A 7,924-nucleotide genomic window follows, 5' to 3' on the forward strand; every position below is an offset into this window, starting at 1 on the left:
TCATGAAAAATATAGTCTAAAAATGTTTAGAAAAAGGAAGATAAGCATGAGGTTGCCTCTAGAAAAATTGCTTAGTTAATGATCAAATTATTTTTTTTTCACGTTTGTTAATCTGATATTTAGTGTAAAATTATACCTTGTTTTGTTTCCGTTTATTCTTAAAGTGTCTTTGACGTTTTCATGTATAGCGCGTAATCGATTATTTGGATGTGGATTTGTTTGTTATGACGAAAGTCAGTTACATAATATGACAGTGTGGGATTTGAATTTATTGAATTATGCCAAAATTCATTAGGGCTATCTGCTTAAGAAGAGGAATGCCTTTGTAGGGTACTTTCTCAGGAACTGGCACGTATTGACGTTATACATTAGCAAAACCACGAAAATCTCATGCAAACAGCTCGTTCGCCTGCTCGAAATACCAGTGATCAGCGAATTTACCGCTTGGGCACTGTGGCCACTTCAGCAGGGGAATATTAACGGAAAATAGTTCGTTTTTATACATCATTTTAATTGAAAGACTCAAATTTGAAAGTATAATTTTAAGAGCAATCTTTTTTTTTCTAAAGATAATATGTACTATTTGCAGTGAATGCTTCTCAGAAATACTGACATCTGCAGAAGTTCTTGTCGATATGTCAGCTGTAAAACAAACAAATACAATTAAGTTAAGAAATACGATTTCTGTTTGTCTAAGGGCTAAGTACATGGTATGGAACATCCTCTGTAACATGGATGTTACTTCCTATCTCCATGCTCTGTAATGATAGAAATTTTTAGCTCTCTTTTATTAACCAAATAGTTTTCAGGTCACAGATGGACAGAACCCCTGAGTGGAATCCGCCTGAGTTCAGCCGCTAAGTACAGCTGTGACCTTCGAGAATTTAAAATTCAGGATGTTCTCCAGCTGGCCGAGGTACTGCATGTAAACTGTCCTAAGAAGATATTTTAAACTTTTCATGTGGCAAAGACGAAGGGTCTCTACAGATAAATAAAAAAAGAAATAGCGCCTTCTAATTTTAACAATGTAAGATTTAGGGTAACACTGCCGGCGAAGAAACTTGTTTTTCAACTCAGTACTCAGAATTAAAAGCTGCAAGCATTAGTTTTCCGAAAATTTCCTGTTTGCTTTCCTCTTTCTCACATATTCTGACTTCTTTTTCGAAACAAATTTGCTGCTATAGATGAAAAAAAAAAAAAAAACTTCCATCTTATGAATAAAATAATTGAATTTTAAATGTGAAACTAAATCGTTAAAGAGAACCGTTGTAATAAACTCACGAATCAATATTCTGCAAATTTTAAATGCAGTGACATACAGCATTTAATTCTCTCCCTTAAACAATTTATTAGCTCTAATTTGCATAGAAGAGCTATTAATTTCGTTTTGGTATTTTGCGTTGGCTCATTATGAAAGTCTGAATCACTTTTCAAATTGTTGCCACCAAATGTTAAATTTAAAATTCTATTAAGTACTTGCTATAAGTTGCATTAATTTTCTTCTCATTTTCAATTTTTATATAATGAAGTTTCCTTTTTACTTTTAAAAAAATCTGATGTGTACACCACATGACTTCCTTGTACGGAATATTAAATTACAAGCATTTTTTCTTGCATTTTATTTACACTTATTAGATTGAATTAAACCTACTTCGCCGACAGCGCATAAACCACAATAGAATAAATGAATTCTTTAAAATTCACTTTGTTTACCATAGCGACACTCTGGCGCTAGGTTTACTTAACAGTGTTACATTTCGTTCATATTATAACTCTGAATGCACAAAATTGATATCATTTAAAGAATTATCTAATCGTTGCCACATGTTCTATTCAAATACTATAATAAAGCTAGAACGATGTATAAAAGAAATTAAACAAACAAAACAAAAAAGGAACAGTTTTTTACAGACGATTGAATATTTCTCATTCAATTAATTCAGTTCTTACTTCGCGACAAGGCAAAAATACATAAAAACTCAAAATATCTGTATTAAAAATTACGAAGTAAATCTTAAATACTTATTTCCTCGAAAAAATTACAGAAAGGATTAAGCATGATTTAATTGGCAATAATAAATGAAGGCGTTATTTTTGTGTTGCGAAGCTTAGTGTCTCTAGATTGGTAACAAATCCACTAGTCTCCTGTTTCAAATGTAAACATCAATGGCCGCCATCAAATTAAGCTTAGCGGCACTTAAACAATTTTAAAATTGTTGATAATTCTAAAAATATTGCATACAGATTTACTAAAGGCATAAAACCCTTAACCGGAAGATAAAAACAACGTAATTCAATCATTTTTAAAGCAAAAAATTTACAATTTACAAACATATAAGAGTAAAGAAACTGAGATCACTGAGCCGGGTAACAGAGTGGATATATTTATAAATATATTTATTTATATACATTTAGCGCGGCCGATTGAAACCAAAATACGAGGTGCACATCTACATGTTATAGTAGTCTTATATATAAAATTTCAACGTTCTGAGGCTACTCGTTTTTGAGTTATGCGAGATGCGTACGTTCGTACGCACGTACGTACATACGTTCGTACAGACGCCACGAAAAATTCTCTTCAGAATTCATTTTAAAGCAGTTTTTTTAGTTTCTTTGGAGGAAAAGAGTCTTTTATTCTGTCCATACGTACAGATATCACGCAAAAACATCTTTAAATTGCATTCGAAAGCTGTCAAAGTGGATATTTTCGTTGAAATATGCTGCCTGAAGCTTTTCGCGATTGCAATACTTCCTTTTTACTTCGTACAAGGAAGTAAAAAGATTTTATTAGTTCAATCAAAAAAATGAAATATAGAAGTAAAAGTATCCCTCTTTCCTTCCTGCGCTTCCAAATCATTATGCGGACATGCATTTACAGCTTTTAAAACCTCAAAAACGCACGTGTGCGATGTTATCGTCATGCGATGATTTGTAGGTACTTTATTTTTTACTACAATATTTTCGACGACGATGATTCTAAACTGCGAAGTTTTTGAACTCAATTTTCTATAGTTGATACAAAGTCGACTATAGAAAATTGAAATTGACTTCATGGTGTAAGGGTAGCACACTCGGCGCATATTCGAGAAGTCCAGGTTCAAGTCCCGGCGGCGAGGGCATTGCTCATTTTCATGCACTCCTGCTTCAAAATAATCCAATGTCTCTACGCAGTTACCACTAATTGTCTCAAACAAAACTCACAGAAGATACTGTTAGATGTAAAAGGGCTCACATACTGAACTACTGCCTATGAATAACAATCCAGATGACGAAAATCATTGAAAGGCGAAGCACGAAATTACGGTGAGATTCATGGTCGCAAAACATTGACGGTATGTATAAGTAGAAGAATAGTTGCTGTAGAATTTCAAGCAATTCTGTAGTTAGCGCATCCACATGAAATACGCATAAGCGTAAAAAAGTAAGACCAGGCAAAAATAATATTTATAAATGATATAACAATCCGAAACTTATTGGAGTCAAATCACTCAAATGATAACTGAGAATTAATTAATTTAACTAACATGAAATGAAGAACAAAACATGGACTATCTTCCTTTTGCTTACAGGCAATGGATGGCAACCTTACAGGTAATGGAAATAAAATTAAATTTATGAAGCTTTTATTATGGTGGGAAACCGTATAGTGGAACTTCAAATAGATTTGGTGATGTTCCACTGAACTTTCACTCGTAACAGAAAATAAACAACCAGAAATCAGATCTTTCAGAAAAGGATACAACACATCCTTTACTCTAATGATGATTACGAAACACTCTCCATCCAGAATGCAAATCTTCCGCATCCTAGAATTAATATCGGGTGGAGTTGTTCTACTTTTCGCGTCTCGGAAATTTGTATTTTTCTTTTCTGTTTTCTTTTGCTACGTTTTCTTGCTCAGAAACAGAATGTGAATCAGTCGTTGTATAGAGAATGTGTTTCTTCATCAGAGGCATTATATACATTTAACAAACATTTTCTAATCGTATAAAGCTAACTTAAAGTTAATTAAAATTAAAATTTAAATTATGAAATTTTAATTGCATACAAATAAAAGCTTAATTATTGCTGCGAACTAATTTACAATATCATTTAAATTCTGAGAGCATTAAATTAAGTGCAAGTATCTAAAACCATGAAAAAAATGTAATATTTTAAGAAATTAATCCTAAAATTTTTTTAAGACTGAATTAATTTGCATTAGTGGAATTAATTGGGTAGGCAGGAGATAAATTTTATCCAGGGTAAGTTGCCTCCAAACCTAACTCTTCAATTACTCAGTTTGTGTTTCGCAACTTTCCCTTGAGGCAACTTCCCCTTGATAAGACCTGTCTCTTGCCTACTCAACAATTATTCATTAATGCAAATTAATTTAGTCTTTAATTTTTTAGAATATTATATATTTTTTCATGGATTTAGGTACTTGCGCTTAATTTACATATGCTCTCAGAGTTTAAATGATATTGTAAATTAGTTCGCAGGAATAATTAATATTTTATTTGCATGCAATTAAAAAATTTAGTTAACTTTAAATTATCTTTATACGAATAGAGAATGTTTGTTAAATTCAAATTTCATTCCCTGAAGCAATGGCGCAAGAGAATTATTTAAATTTAATTTAACATTAACTATTTATTCTTGTGAGACAATATACGAGTATATATCTATATCTATATCTATATATTTATATATTAGTATCATTACAGACAATTCATGATTACGAGCAGCGAATGAACGTTTTTAGGAGTGAGAAAATTCCGTTAATGAACGAGACACGTGCACTATATTTTTTTAAAATTTCAAATCAAAAGAGTAAAATGCTTGGGGCAGTCGTTTTTTCAGATTATGTACATGAAATATTTTATTTATTTAAAGTTAGGCCATGCACAATTATATTTCCCTCCTTAATTGCTATTCATGATCCGTAAAGAAGCTTCTGAGAAGAACAACGAAACGATAAAAAAATTCTTATTTTTTCTGCAGCTTTTTGTCAAAGGTTGGAGTTATAGCTGCGTATTATAAACCGTACCCTAAACCGTAGAAAAAGTCACTGATCTAGTAACCGGCATGCAAACTAGGCATTCGAAAGGCTCAAAGCTACCCACACTGAAAACAAACGTCGATTTTCTTTTGTTCCCATGTTTTTCTTCAGTCCTTGATTGTAAACGAATTCTCATTTTGAGCCGTCATGTGTAGCAAATAATCCAAAATTTTCATGACAATAAATAGAAGCATTTTTAATAATGAGGATGAAGCGCATGAAATTAAAAAAATATACATATGGCTCGCAGTGATGATACCAATCACTTTTCATCCGTCCAAACGAGAACGGATAAAGAAAGGACACAAACCACAAGTATAAAAATCGAGATTCTGGGGAGTTACGATAATATTATAACACACGGAGAAAATGGTCTTTTCAGTTAACACTGAGTTTATCGAATTTCGAGCCTGTAATTACTCCAAGCGACATTTTGGCGGTTGCAGAATTCGCAGGGCGGAAGCAAGGAAATTTTGAATCGAGTTCGAAGTGAGTAAAATCAATTTATACGTGTGTTTTATGAACATTTATAGCTGTAAGCTAAGATGAGTATAAGCTTAAAAAGGTTTTAAGGACTGAAATTATCATCTTTTTATCTTAGTTTAAGGAATTAAATTATCATTGTTTTATCTTATTTTATTTTAAGGACTGAAATCATATTGTCCATGAAAATCCTTTAAAAGATCCTTCAGCAGTAATGCAAATCAGTCAAAATATTCAATGACACTTAGGAAAGTTTTAAACACATTTTTGATTTCATTATTATAATTTTAATTTGTGCTACAGTAAAGAGCGAAAGAAATGAGTGAAACATTCACCACATATGATGAAGAAATTTCGCTTTCTGAATGAGAAGATTAGGTTAAGTATTCATAGGACACTAAATTAGTTCCATTTTAAGTTGATAGCGATAGAGACGTAATTGAAATTCTCAAGTGTTCTGCATAATTACTGCACTGTACTGAGACATGCATCACATATCTAATTTGCTTTCTTTTCGAGCTAGACAGCTCTAACTATTGCCAGAGAAATCGAAAGCAACTGAAAAGTTGTAAATTGTGAGTAAACCTCTATGCCACTTTTCCAAGGAATTCAATAGTGAATGGGCCGCACAGTTCAAGCTTTTGTGCATATATGCCGTCCTGATGTCTGATGTCCAGTTTTGCATAGTTAGTATGCAAACATAAGGTAATAAAGTACATTTTTTGTAATAACCATCGAGTGAAATTATGCTTCTGTCTTTAATGATGAAGATGTTCTTTTACTGTCGTAAAAAATTAGGCATTTTCGAAAGAAGAAATAGCAACCAGTCATTATATATTCAATGGACAGGAAAGCCTTAGATATTTGCACGAGATCCTAAGGATAAAAAATCTGATGTGTACATCACATGACTTCCTTGTACGGAATATTAAATTATACGCAATTTTTTCTTGCATTTCATTTAACCTATTAGATTGAATTAAACCTACTTCACCGACAGCGCATAAACCACAATAGAATAAATGCATTCTTTAAAATTCACTTTGTTTACCATAGCAGTATTATATTTCGTTCATATTATAACTCAGAATGCACAAAATTTATATCATTTAAAGAATTATCTAATCGTTGCCACATGTTCTATTCAAATACTATAACAAAGCTAGAACTATGTATAAAAGAAATTAAGCAAACAAAACGAAAAAGAAACAGTTTTTCTCAGACGATTGCGTATTTCTCATTCAATTAATTCCGTTTTCACTTCGCGACAAGGCAAAAATACATAAAAACTCAAAATATCTGTATTAAAAATTACGAAGTAAATCTTAAATACTTATTTCCTCGAAAAAATTCCAGAAAGGATTAAGCATGATTTAATTCACAATAATAAATGAGGACGTCATTTTTGTGTTGCGAAGCTTAGTGTCTCTAGATTGGCAACAAATCTACAATTCTGCTGTTTCAAATGTAAAGAAATATGTCCGCCATGTTATTTAAAACTTAACCGCACTTAAACAGCTTTTAAATTGTGGATAATTGTACAAATATTGCTTCCAGAATTACGAAAGGCATAAAAACTTTAACCGGAAGATAAAAACAACATAATTCAATCATTTTTAAAGCAAAAAATGTACAATTTACAAACATATAAGAGTAAAGAAACTGAGATCGCTGAGCCGGGTAACAGAGTGGACATATTTATAAATATATTTATATACGTTTGGCGCGGCCGATTGAAACCAAAATACGAGGTGCACATCTATATGTTATAGTAGTCTTAAATACAAATTTCAACGTTCTGAGGCTGCTCGTTTTTGAGTTATGCGAGATACGTGCGTTCGTACGCACGTACGTACATACGTTCGTACAGACGCCACGAAAAGTTCTCTTCAGAATTCATTTTAAAGCAGTTTTTTAGTTTTTTTTGGAGGGAAAGAGTCTTTTATTCTGTCCTTACGTATAGATATTACGCAAAAACATCGTTAAATTGCATTCGAAAGCGGTCAAAGTGGATATTTTCGTTGAAATATGCTGCCTGAAGCTTTTCGCGATTAAAATACTTTTTACTTCGTACAAGGAAGTAAAAATGATTATAATTTATTACTTAGGACTTAACCAAAATTAGAAAGCCCAACTATTACACATTAATACTGTTACGAAATGTCCAGACGTGGTAAGATGGCTTCCCTGCAAAGCAGTTTTAGGGTTGCCATAAAATGGCAAGGGAAGGCAGGATTGCCACATTTGGCGACAAAATTGGCGATATACCATGGAAGGCTGGAGAACCTTCTGGAATGAATTCTTATCGGTTTAGCCCAGAACCACAGCGAAAAGCTATATAAACCCTGCTGGTACGTGGAGAGTGTAGTATCGAGAGTGTGTCTCTTCGAGAGGGCG

The sequence above is a fragment of the Stegodyphus dumicola genome, chromosome 3 (assembly GCF_044657685.1).
Source record: "Stegodyphus dumicola isolate Sdum_Otavi_A_Nest chromosome 3, ASM4465768v1".
NCBI classification, from domain to species: domain Eukaryota; kingdom Metazoa; phylum Arthropoda; class Arachnida; order Araneae; family Eresidae; genus Stegodyphus; species Stegodyphus dumicola.